Here is a 14,481-nt window from a genome sequence, read left to right as displayed (position 1 = left end):
CTAGTAATGCTTTATTGAGCAAATGAGACAAACTGTAGGTTTGAAGATATTTTTGCAGACACAGAGATACACTTTTTATTCTAATGCTGTTCTAACTGTGGTGTATATTACTTTTGTAAACTGTCTGTCAAAGCCCTGTAGATCTTTGACAGGTGACATTTAGTAGATTAACCACATCTGTACACCAACATAATGTCACTTTTTTTTTTTCACCTGAAGGGGATTTTCTAAAAGTGAAAGTCTTGGCATAAGAAAGAGAGTGCACAATTAGGGGTGCATCTGGGTTTATGTGGGTGTCAGAGAGGTGGAAGTGTTCATGACATACAGTTACAAAACATAAGAGAAGATGTAACATAAAAGGTTAGGAGATTAAAACAATTTATGTGATCTAATACAAATACACAAATACGTACATTCATATGTGTGTGTGTGTGTATGTGTGTATATACATACATACATACATACATACATACATACATACACACACACACACACACACACACACACACACGCACACACACACACACACACATATATATATATATATATATATATATATATATATATATATATATATATGCACGCACACACATATGTGTATTTGTATTAGATAAAAATTCACTACTGTAAGAATCATATTGTTCTCTACAGGTAAATTATGAAAATGATATGGCTGTATTGAGGGCCGTATTATAGTGCTTTACTGATACAGAGCACATAATAGGCTGTCATCTTCTTTCAGTTAAAACAAGTGTAGTCTAGTTTCTGCAAGTGAAGGTTCTAGAACATATTGGCAGCCATACCTGGTTTAAGTACAATTTGCACTGGATGAAATAATTAAGTTCCACTAACTAGGTAAACTTTCATTAATGAAATTTTTACATCTGAATTATTCCTTTTACAACAAAATACAAATGTGTAATTTCTAGGATCAGAATCATTCCGTAAAGTGAAACTTATCATTCATGTCTCAGTTTGAATATGATATGCTCTCAGTTTCCCCATCTCTAAAGCTCCAGGAGAGACTGCAGTGTTGAGTGGTACGACATTCCTCCACATGCTGGCACTGTTTATAGTATCTCCTCTGTAACGAGTCAACTTTAAATCCAAACTGAGAGAAATTTCCTGTTCATGACTAAGATCACAGATGAATGCTTTACAATGAAAGTACGTTGTAATGAAAGTGTATGAAAGTGTGTTATTCATTAAATCTGAGAGATATTCTTCTCTTTAACCGTCATCACGCAGAGAAGTTCCAAAACCACAAACTTTTTCAGTTTAAGCCCTAATAAGCGATTCAGTTAGTTGTTGTGTAGTATTATGCAAATGTATGAAATTTAAGAGGTTAGCCCCATTAGAAATGGATCACACACACATGAACTCTCAAAAGTTCAATATTTCCGATGTGTTACAGAAAGAGCAATTAGTTCATCCGATCTCCCACTGTCGTGGTAAAGTACTTGTAGCATGTCGGAGATTCAGTCTGACTCACAACTTCCACTGAGTCTTTGAGTCATTTGAAGATAACTGGTAGAGATTTTGACATGCAGAGTTTTTCATTCCTCACCGGTGGGCAATGTACCCCATTTACAACTGCTGTGGATATATCATTTTTCATTTCCTATATAGCAGAGCCGAAATACAAATGTGACACGTGGGCTTTCGAGTCATGTTAGCTAGACTATGATGGGTATCACAAAATATGATTGATTTAACACTACATTTGCTGTCATTTGTTCTCTTCAAATAACCCTATCACTGCCAATCCATTTTGGATCAGTTGTACATCTGAGATAATCAGCGTGGGACGGTGATAAACACTGTTATGACTGAGACAAAAGACATATGTAGTCAGTACAAGGAGGAGGGGAAAGGGCAGGATGAAGAAGTGGAGTATCTTCGTATTCAAGTAAGTATGTTAAAACTTTACACATTAAGATCATCACAGGGTACCAGATTACTGCACCGTGATTACCTTAAATGTCAGTATGACTGCACCTTAATCAAGCAGTATTCAATACATTTCAATCCATTAAGGAGTTTCATTTGAATTAGAGTTAACTAGAATTCTACTGCAGCATGCGCTAGCTCATGCATTTCAGTAATGATCTTCACCAAACCTTTCCTTATATGAATGTTCTTGTCAGTGTGATAGGTGTATAACCTAGTATAATATATCCAATATCTAATATATCATGTCCTGTAATCATACGGTGCTGTTAGGTTATAGGTTTGTGAATAAGAAAAGCATGAGAAAATTAGACTTCAATTTTACATTTCTTGAAGTTCAAATTCAAATTCAGTCAGCATGAGATAACTGTGTTGAGCACAGCTTCGTATTATTATTGTAAATATATGATCTATAAATATTGTCATTTGTTCCGGCTAAAATGCTGTTTTTCTCTTTGAGGTGGAGTGTTTTGCAAGTGGACAATACAAAATTCTCTCAGGCAGCACTATACATAGCTACTGGACATGACTGAAAAAACACAAGAGAATTTTACATTATTATTCTGAAACCATGGCTTTTGTGATATTTTATGAACAGGCATACGACATGTGGTGTATTTATCAGGTATCATATTTCCATGTCAGAGTTCAGAGAAGACACTGAAATATAGTTTTTTGGGACTTATCAGTATTTTCCTTTTTTTGTCAATTTTTTCCAAATTTGTCCAAAATGTCTACACTTCAGTCAAATATGTAACTAAATATTTAACTTGAGGGGAAAGAAGATCACTGACTTTGCCTTGTTATTAAATTGCATGGTTTAAACCACACTACACTTACTCAGTGTGGTTATTTTAGTAACATTCGTGTCAGTCAATTTGCAGCTTCTACAATGTATTTTGTTCATGATAGTGAACTACGGGGACTCAGAATACAAAACATTATCAATGCAAACATGTTCTTTACAGTCAAAAGCTGGACTTTTTTCAGACAGTTATTTCTTATGTTATGACATTTCCTGTAGTGTGTGCTTACTTTTCATTTGCAAAATCTGTGTCCTTTTTTTTTTTTTTTTAAATACGTTGAAAATGAATTTCACACCACTTATGTGACTAGAAGTTTTGCCTGAAATACTTTCATGCTATATAGAAGGACAAAAAGAAAAAGTATGTCAATTTTACCTCTCACTTTCTTTGTTTCTGTCTGCGAGTCTTCAGCTTTCGCACACTCCGTCTCTTCAAGCAAGGAAAAAGCACTGTGGTTCCACCAACAGGAAAACAAAACCAAAATCTAACTTGAAAGCAGGGCTTCCAGTGACTCTGTATGGAAAACAGAGAAGAGAAGCTGCACCATGACCTCATTTGTGACAGCACTTAAGGAAATCACAATGCTTACAGACTAGAAGCGCTTTTTTCTAATGACACTTGTACATATCTATTGAAAGGTTATTGTTTCAAATTTCTGGCTACATAAGCCAGTAATTAGAAAAGAAAAACTTGCCATATACAAGCCACAGCCTCTCTCTCTCTCTCTCTCTCGCTCTCTCACTCTCTCACTCACTCACTCTCTCTCTCTCTCTCTGTCTCTCTCTCTTTCTCACACTGGCTCTCTCTCTCACATACACTCTCCCTCTTTCTCTTTTCTTGTTAAGACTGAACCATTTATTCCATTGAATAAATATAGAAAAACCTTTTTGTGTGCTATCTTGCACCGGGTGCAATGTTGCACAGAGATATCACAGTTTCATATTGTTTGTCAACTAATCAATAATAATTTGGAGAAGTTTGGGGGAAAGATGGTCTTTGTTATTGATCATAAATATAAGCCATAACATAAATGTTAAATTTGTTAGAACATTTGAATTTGTTTCACTAACTGAATCTAGTCACTAAATGGTTAAAATACTGCATCAGTCCTCTGGTTGTTGTCTATTACTATGTTACTAACAATTCAATACTGACTCAAACTTCAAGCAATACTGTTTATGTTTAAGGCACACACATTAAGTATTCCTAAGTCTATTTCAAATGTAAATCTATAGATAGAAGCAGAATTAAACACATAAAAAAGATAGAAAGGAAAAAAATAGAAAATTTGGCTTCAGTCTAATCATAAATTATGAGTCTCAATGTGTCAAAAACTATAAAGATTTGATTTACCACAAAGAACTCACCTGAACTTAGAACACTGTTAATACAGATGTGGTCCAATTAGTATTTATGGAGTTAATGATTGGAAAAATGGTTAGGTCATCCTTTTTATGAGAGAGGAAATTACCAGAAATGTGTGCTTCCCCATTTGCATTTCGGTACGCGTGTGCCTGTGTAAGTGTGTGTAAGTGTGTGTGTGTGTGTGCGCGCATGTGTGTGTGTGTTTGTGCGTGTGTGTGTGTGTGTGAGTGTGTGTGTGTGTGCATGTGTGTGTTTATGTGTATGTGTGTGTGTGTCTGTATTTAAACATATGAAGCCTTGCAAAACACATGTATGTGACTGCTGTGTGTGTGTGTGTGTGCGTGCGTGTGTGTATGTGTGTGTGTGTGTGCATGCGTGCATGTGTGTGCGTGTCTGTGTGTGTACCTGACTTTCTTTTCTCCACTCTTTCTGTATGGCCAGCATTTCATTTTTGCAGAATTGCCATTTTCTGCTTACATCTAAAGGATGTAGAGCATGATTAACTGTATTTTACTGATTTTTCTTGTCTGATTACTCATTGCTTTCCAGTCTCTTCTAATTAGCTTGTCAAGTTGAGAAGATGGATATAGATGTTATGTCTGCTAAAAACAAGATGAAAACCCTTAAATGTCCTTCAAGCCTTTACAACAAGATAAAAAAATCTTCAAAAATCCTGCTTTTGTTTGGGATGGAAGTCTGTCTATGGCCCCTCTTTTTTTTAGAATTAAACTTTTTTTAGAATTTAAAGAATAGACAAAGCACCTTCTTGAAAGCTTATGGATACTGCTAATCCTTAAAACCAGATTTATGGTAAAAATCAATGTAATTACTGTTCAGCAATAGCTTTGAGGGACTGAACTTAATTCAAGGATGTACAGGATTCAGTATCATAAGGGCATGTTTTGTGTTCTGTGGGAAGAGTAGAAGCATAGCCTCCTAAAGACAGAGAGAGGGACTTATTGAACATGCCATTTAAAGCAAGGCCAAATTACCTGCATTAGGTATACGAATGTATAATTAAAAAAAAAGGCTTTTATCACCGTAATCTTTACAATAATCCATATAGCTGAACTGAATTGTTCGTGAAGTCAGCATTTCTAGGAAGGTTAGACGGATCATAATGCCTTTCCTGTATGAATACTTTTACGAGGAAAATTCCGAGCACAGGGCGGGAGCTCTGTATTAGCCTGTACAGAAAATAACCTGTTACGTGTTCGGAAAGTCCGCATGCGGGGTTTGTGACGTGATATTCGGTCTTCTAGGGGGAACTTAAACCCATGTTCATCTTCACATGGCATGCCTCGGTTGAGAGTTTTTAAGCAGGAAAAAACAGCTTCATCCTGTGGTTGTCAAAGGTCATTTTGCACCTGTTTTTCACCAAATGTTCTCAAAGTGCATTTTCACTAATACCACTGTGCAAGAATAGGTTAATTTGACACGCACCATTAAAGACCTAATTTGTAATGTTTGTTAAGGTGTCTGTTTTTTTTTTCTGGAAGGTTTATTACTCTCCAGCAAACCAGATATTTAAGCATCCTCAAATAAAACAGCACACATCTAGTTTGTTACATCTATTTGTAGTTAAGGTGATCATGTCAGTTTGAGAGAAGTTTCCAGAATATAAATGCAAAATCAGGTGAAATTCTATCATGCCTCCACATATTCCTTAATGTCCTAAGCTCAGAGCAGGACACACTAAGGACTTCATTAAGACAGTCCAGACACAGAGGTGTAATGTGAAAATATCCTTTAATTGTATTTTCAGCTTAATATATACACGTTGTGCTCAGTGAGTACATGGTCAGCCATACACTCTGTTGCTGCTGCCACGAAAAGACTGTTTCTCTGAATGTAAAAGGAAAAATGTAAATCATATATGTACAATATATTCAGCAGACTTTAATGAACCATTAGAGAGTTTGTTTGGTCACTAGAGAAGGACTATACAGACTCTGACAGCTCATTTAACACTTGTTGAATTTATTGAGAATGGATCAAGAGATATTTTGATTTTCAAGAGATATTTTACATTTTAATGCACTGTAAAATAACGGAGTGGAGCAGACTAATACAACACATTGGAAAAGAGATTTTGTTATACTTATGATACTGCAAGATACAGCTCTTCAAAAACACAGGCCCCATTCTCCCAAAAATCATCTGAAAATAAGATCAGAACGTGAATTTGGATCAGTGGATGGTCTGAGCGTCAGAAAAGCTGTTTATCCAAAGAGTCAATGCTATTTATATGCCTACAAATTACTTTCGGCCGTGTTTTAAGACAACAAAGAACTTTCTTTCTGCATGAAGCATTTATGCGTCAAAATCAACTTCCTTGTAGTCATTCAGCATTCGCTGCCTATGAAATGCAGGTATCAAACGTACTTCAACCAATAATAGTTGTCTGCCGATAGTAATCTAATGATAAGCCAGCAAAATCTTCCTGGATTCAGTGAACAAGTTTTTGTTGTATCTTTTTGTGCATGTGTAGAACATAGAATTGGCAGTATAATCATTAAAACAAGTGTTTTACTGTACAGATGCATGATCAAATATCTATAAATTGTCAAAGCTATGATACAGAAGTGCATACACCTTATATTGCAAGATTATGCACGGCCAAATTAAAACTGATGGAAATCTTGACCATATATTTTTTACATACAACTCTACAAAATACATCATTATAGCTGTCATAAATTCTTCTATTACATTTGACACTGTGTATTTTTATAGCGCATTGTACAGGATGTGGTAAGGATTTTTTTTTTCAAACATAGGTATATTAGATCATTTGAGCCTGTTCGCTATGATTTGCATTTCAGGTGAATATTTAGTACAAGTAAGAACAGGAAACATCGTACAATACAAGTATTTTTATAGTATTTTGTAGTATTGCTAATTTACCTAGTAATATCATGATATTACACTGGTAATCTGGTGAATAGTACCATAAATCATTTATGTATACCACATGAGCCAGAAATGTTATTTAGCAAAATATATCTGAAAGATCCTTTTCTTCTGTGTCTAGGGACTGCTTCCAATAATTTGATTCTGAACAGGTAAATTTCACTCAGAAAATAAATAAATAAATAAATAAATAAATAAATATATTTAATGTGACCTTAAATAGTGATTTTATTTTTTCCTTGTACATTTGTTTCTTCTTAAAATTCCGTTTCCATGAACAGAGTACACATTGCACTTCTCCTGCCTAAATCACGACTTACAAAGAATGCATTTAAAGTTTAAAACCACGTATTATGTTCTTAATGTGGATCAAAACAACAAATCACTCTTATAATGCAAAACGTAGTGGCAGTCATTTGATGTATTTCTTGTTCACCACAGAAACACGTCAGGTGCACAACTGAAAGTGTCCGCGCGAAGGACTTATTTGTCAGTCCGAGTTCGCTACTCCTCTTGCATTGCGAATGATTTCGTTCAAGACACTGCCGGCGCCATCTAGAGGACAAATGGGGATGTTACGTAAAAACAAACTTTTAACATGTGCCAAAGCTACATAAATCTCTGTACGTCGAATCGAAAAACACGGTGATACTTAGAGTATATGGGGTATTTCATAAATAATTATTCGGGTTAATGTGGAGGAAGTAATATACCAAAGTGGCTGCACGCAATTCCTAGGTTAAATAGAAAAGATGTTAACTTGGTTAATACTCCTCAGATTATGACGTTTCGCCTGGAAAAAAACGATCTTGATTATCAAAACTTATGAGCTCATGAACTGTCATTCGCTAAGGCAAGTGAGTTTAACTGTGTCTATAATGATAATAAACAACGTTACCACAGATAATGCTTAAAACGTGTCGACAAAGGGGATATCAAAGAATCCCTTCGAAATCAAATTTTGGAAGCTCTGTTATAAAACAATGACAAATAATTATTTTCACAAGCAGCCTATCAAATGTAGAGAGTGAGGCAGTATTATGAGGGGGGCAGCATAAGCAAGACTTTTGCTTGTAGTAGAAACGTGGGCGTGTACAGTCTGGGACGACCGAAAAGGAGAGCGAGGGGAGGACTACTTGAAAATAAACGGGTAATCTTTCCCTTGACCCCCGGAAAACGATGGACACGCAAACTCTAAAATTAGACACTTATTCTTGTCGTGCCACACTGTACTCCAAACTGCAGTTCTCAGTTCTGCCCGCAGAACAAACCTCAACCACATCGAAACGAGGCGGCATTAGACCCAGCTTGCATAGGCACTTGGGTCTCCATTGACACTATGCAGGACAACACGTTCTAAAACTAGACTGTGTGGCGCACAGTCGAGGATAAGCATCGCCTGGGTCTGAACTGTTCGAATTAACATGCGACATTTGTGAAATATCTGGGCAAAATGTCGCAAGGGAATAATTTCTTAACCCTCCCAACTCAAGAGGGCCTCTTCAAGACGGTTAGGAACGAGCGGTCAGCGGAGGAGGGACATCGCAATTCCCCAGCCGACGATGAAGATGATGAGGAAACTGAGGAGGATGTCCGACTTATACCGAGGTCTTCTCCCGTGCCCAGGAAACGCGGGCATTCAATCGCAGATGAGACGGCAGAGTATATGCGAATTCGCCTGGCATTAACAAGAAGAGTGTCATTCGCCGATGCAGCGGGAGGTGAGCTGGCTGATGTGAGGGAATTTGTGGCGTTTGATTCGGATGATGAAGACATTTCGGGCTGGGAGGAAGAAGAAGAACGCTATAGGTCATCCTATCGTCTGCCAATTTTCAGTCTGTCTCCAGAGTTTGAACCACTTCGAGGCGCCGACCTGACACTTGCAGTTCACACAAATAAAGTAGAGGTTGAAAGCGTGTCGACTGTACCAGATGAACCTCTGGCTTTTTCAGGGTTGATCCGTGTGCTTAATATTTCTTTTCAGAAAGAAGTTTTTGTCCGGTCCACAATGGATGGGTGGATAACACATTTCGATTACCCTGCAGATTATGTTGAAGGCTCCAATGATGGTGAAACCGATACGTTTTCCTTTAAACTCTCCTTTGCGTCACCCTATTTATTCAATGGAGCGCGCATAGATTTTGTGGTGCGCTATGAAACCCCCAGCGGAGATTTCTGGGCGAATAACTTTGGCAGAAATTATTCCGTTACACTCATACAATCATATGAAGATGATACACCTCAAGCCTGCAAGATTCCTGCTGCACACCTGAAAAGTATCCTGAAGCCACCGAGGTTTGGGTACGTAAAAGTGTCAACGTGCCACATCTGTTACAGTGCTGAATTATTCTGATTGCTGAAGAACTTACTACTTAATGAATAAAGCTAATTGTAGGTTATAACGAAACCGCGTCAAAATCAGACGATGAAACAATAATCACCATGACTTAACAGCTGATAGACCTACAATTTACGCAACTGACTGTTCTGTACATTATATTAATTAATGTGCTCCCGAAAGGAAATAGTCGTCCTGCACACTTTGGTTTAACTGTTTCGAAACTACTAGGCTCATTACTACTCAGTGCTATTCCATCTATATAACAATAATTACAACCCTGCTGAGTAATTTATCGAAGACAAAAAAGCATTTCATCTCAGTTACTGAAAAAAAAATCCTTTGCCAGTAATGACCCTATCAGGTAGATGCTATCAATGTATGGCGTTACATATCAGACTTATCAAACGGAGGGATGTTTGTGTGCGCTTGTTCTGATGTTTACAACATACTAAAAACTGTAGTCACGCATGTCCTAAAGTGTCATTGCCATTCATCACCCAAATGATTTTCTTCATGTCAATTAATCTGCCACAGTTTGCCTTGTGATGCAAATGTCAGTACGGCACAGATGGCCGTCCCTCTTAGACATTTATGTCAGGTGAGCAGGCCTGCAGATCGCGTGTGTCGCTGCTATATCCATGCAGAGCTGAAAACTGCTTTGCTTTACTTATGATCTTGGTACACTATCAGATATTGGGGAGCCCTGTTTTTTTTTTTTAATGGATGCACACACCCCCTGTGAATGGCATTCATCCAGGGGTGTATGAAGTGGATGAAAATAGGATAAGGCAGGTGTCACTTTCAGCTCTGGCGTTTCTAAAACTTAAGCCCTGACCTTTCCTGCAGGGTTGCTGGGTAAAGGACCAGACAAACATAGTTTCACGCTTGCTCTGTTCCTGTAGTCTGCATGCATAATATGATGGAGTTTGCATGCATTCCTTTTCTGTCCTTCCCTGTTTCCCTTCTACTCTGAGGACGGCAGGGCCTCAAAAGAACAGGTCCTCAGAGGATCGTTCATTGGAAAGGTTTCGTAATGGAGAGCTTGTCAAGAACATTACCAAGCAATCAGGGGTCATCTGACTTGCCTCCGCTGAGCCTTCTCTTAACCTTTCTCCAAATGTCAAGTGAAGTTGCACCAGAGCGTCACGCCGTAAAGTTAAAGGTGTGGTTCCATGCTCTCTCATGTTTTTAGACAATGGCCGAAAATACCAACGGTGCCCGTGGTCATGAATTGTGTCTGCGTTGGAATGCACGGTCATCACTTGAACACTGTCCTCAAAAAAAAAAAAAAAAAAAAAAAGCGTCAAATGACTCTGGAAACAGGTTGGAATATCTGAATATATGAATGGAAAAACTGGATGCATATTTAGCTGGCTTATTTAAAGTGTTTTAGTGTACGCTATGGTAGCAGATTACAAATCACTTGACGCTCTACTGATGTTGCAATGTGCAACTGGATAGTACGGCATAAACTACACATGATTACCTTGAAGTTTGGGCTTGGTCTTCCGAGACCCAGCCAAGCAGCTTAGTCCAAGCCCCAGTGTGTGCTGTTGCTTGGATGGTGTAAATAGACACATGCCAAACATGTGGGTTGGCATCAGTGCCTTTAAACATGGCTCATCAAAGGCCTAAAGGTTGGAATGTAGTAGAGTGGAGTTGTTGTTGGTTTTTTTTTTTTTTTTCTTCCATGAAGTCCATCCAGCTCTTTTTATCTGAATAGGTTCAAATGACCACTCAAGTTAGGCTTGCTTAGATAAAACTACTAAGGCAGTTGTCTTCGGTATCAGTGTTACTTTCCGCCCTCTTTGAGGGTAGATATTTCCTAAGTAGTACAAAATGTATGAGCGTTAAAGCTTTTTATAATGGGTAGTTTCTGTGTTTCATCCATGTATTTGTATTTCCCACACTGAACCTATACTGGTTTCCCTTGCAGAACGGACACTGAATATGATGACAGCGATGACAAGGAGAAAGGTATGGCAACAGACAAAATGGTGGTTATATGTAAACATTGCCCTGATTGTTTAATAATGTACAGGAAAATGTATGCACAAAAACAAAAACCAAGCCTTTTCCTACTGCTCTCCCTTCCTCTGGAATGGTTTACCTACAGAAGTTAGGGAGGCAAACTCTCTCCATACCTTTAAAATCAGGCTAAAGACTTATCCATTTTCTCTAACTTATGGACAGTATAATTTTGATTTGACTTTGTTATAGACATGTAAAGCCCTTTGAGACTATAAATAGTAACATTGGGCTCTGAATAAACTTGTATTATTATTATTATTATTATTATTGTTGTTGTTGTTGTTGCTATAAAACACTAATAGAAAGTTAATTTGACTGAGACAGTGTTTTGAGAGAGAAGTTACCATAATTAATTTTTTTAGTTTATAATATTGTAGATCTAGTCATCAGTATTTTAATGAAAGTTTCCAAGTGCCTCTATGTGTGTTTGTGCGTGTGTGTGGCTGTGGGTGTCTGACTGTGGATGTGTGTATGGGTGTTAAGATGTAGGGGGAGTGAGTGAGGCAGTTCATAGATGTTATTTCTGTAATAAATAAATAGCATGCCTTTCATCTGTTTAACAGAAGAGGAAACCGCAGAGGCGAGTGGTTCCAGTGTGCAGCGGCCTTCTGCTACTCCAGCTAACGATCAACCTGAGATTGACATTGAGGTGAGTGGGTTGCACGCTTCCCAACAAGCTAGCAAAATTAAATTGTACTTTTCATTTAAAAATAGTCTCATTTATGTTCTATTAAGAATACTGGTTTACATCCCTGTCTGAATTTGAATGTAGATGCGACGTTAGACCTTTATCCTTGCTCTGTAGAAAAATAGAATATATAAATGATTAAACTTTATATATCACTTTTTGTTTACTGTACAACACTGTCATAACTATGAGCCTACTTTATAAAGACTATAAAATTACAAAACAGTATGTGGGATGTTACATAATCTGTTAATATAATTTTAGCTGGAAGTGTTCTTAAATCTTAAAATTAGTGGCTTGGGGGTTTGCTGTTTAAAAACATTGGTGGATCTATGCCTTGTCGAGATGTCTTGATAGTGTTATAAATTCAAGCCCGTTTGAAAGAACACTCAATTCCTTAATGAACTATATATTGTCTTTTGTCAGACATGAGAGCGATGCGTTGTATTATAATCCTATCAACAGCCATGTTGTTTGGGAATTGTTATCTGTCAATACTATAACAACTGCAGCATAGCTGTGTGTCTTAATATCAACAGCTGTGGATGACTCAGAGATATGGTTGCACATTTGTACTTTTGTTTATTCAAACACTTGAGTATAAAAGACTATCTTCCAACACATCTTCCAACATAATTAAAAATATTTTAATTTTGCCAAACAAACATCACTTCTTCATTTAAATTCAGTCAACTAAATCAACTAATTTGTATGTAATTTATAGTTGAAGTGAGTATTTTTATTATGCTAACAAGTTGTACCACCATAGTGGCATTAATGAGGTCTTAACAATCAAGGCACAGGGGCAAGTCTGAAGAAGAATATAAATTCTTATCAGTTCCCGACCACAGCCAACAAAAATAGAGAAGCCATAGAGTTTTCAAAGGCGATGTATACCGTACATCTGACAAAGGAGTCTTCAGAAATGTGGTGGTACTAAATCAGATGGCGCTGACAGTAGTTTACTCTCAGGACAGAAGTGTTGAAAGACAAGCTTCTGTTCTAACTTCAGCCACTAATGCACGACACACATCTACACATATGGCTATTGTGGTTGGACTAGATCAAACCTTTATTTTAGAAAGCCTTTTCTGTTGATGTGTAATTTTATTTCAGTGATATACTATGGTCCTGATGTACTAAAGCCCTTTAAAATGTACAAGATGTTTAGATTGTGCAAAACCCATAAAAGGCCCGCAGTTGGTAAGTGTTTATGTTGTAGATCTTTGATTGTATGTTTGGATTTGCACACACTGAAGATTTCAACATGCCTAGCTCTGTATGTTCTTTATACAGGTGCAAATATCCGTTGACATCTGTAAAACAAGATGAAAAGTGATTTTTCTAAATGAAAGTTACTTTTTTAAGAGCCCACGTGTGCATTACTGAATATACACATAAGTGAAGAGCTACCAGCTTTAGACTATGCATTTCATTTTACCGTAATTTGTAGAAATTTTCAAATAACATTATTCTTTGTTGATTTTCGCCTTTCTATTGATGGTGTGTTTTTACAGCTCATTGAAGCTTCAGCAACAACTTAGGTAACGTGCATGCTGCTCCCTCGCTGAATGTGCTGTCAAGGCCATGTCATGTCCATCGTCTTGTGTTCATCGTTTTTGCATGTAATGTTCATCTCATCGCACGCGTTACATAACGAAGATTATTTTGAATCCCAGTATTACCAAAGATTTACTTGTCTGAATTACAGTTCACTAACTGTCACTGTCAGAAAACATGCTTTGCAAATTGAGTAATTGATACAAAATGAAAAGTAATGGTGCTGTGGTGGTTTAGCGGAAAAGCCGTCAGCCCACCACCGCAGAGACCAAGGTACAAATCTGAGTTTCTGTAACGCTTATGGTTTTGCTGGGCGCCCAAACGAACACAATTGGCGGTGTTCGTGGGTGGGACGCCTGCAGGAGATCGCCTCCCTATTGCTGCGACAACTACTCCCATTGGCTGGTTAGGGAACTTGATTCATGATTGGCTGATCTGGGGATCAAAGTGTGAACCTCGTCACTTGTCGTGGCTTCCCAGGGTAGCCCTCTGCGGTCAGGTGAAAAGAAGCAGGAGGTGATTCCATGTGTATCAGAGGAGACACATGAAAGTCTTTTCCTTCTCTGGCCAACATAACGGTTGTGCAAGCACTGGGGACCAGCAAAGCACAAGAATTGGATATGACTAAATTATGAAGAAAAGGGAATTCAAAAAAATGATGAAAAATAATCCAGAATTCGTTGAATTCACATTCCTAACCCATCCTGTATTACTGTACTCCTTGATCATATCGTATGTGCTTTGGCTATCAAGCATCTAAATCTAACAGTTAGTAATATTACTTAGGTTGCATCTTAATCATATGTTTGAAATCATAATTTACTGCC

Source organism: Chanos chanos, chromosome 9 (assembly GCF_902362185.1).
Source record: "Chanos chanos chromosome 9, fChaCha1.1, whole genome shotgun sequence".
NCBI classification, from domain to species: Eukaryota; Metazoa; Chordata; class Actinopteri; order Gonorynchiformes; family Chanidae; genus Chanos; species Chanos chanos.
The sequence above is the reverse complement of the archived record's forward strand: the minus strand, read 5'-3'. Positions refer to the sequence as shown.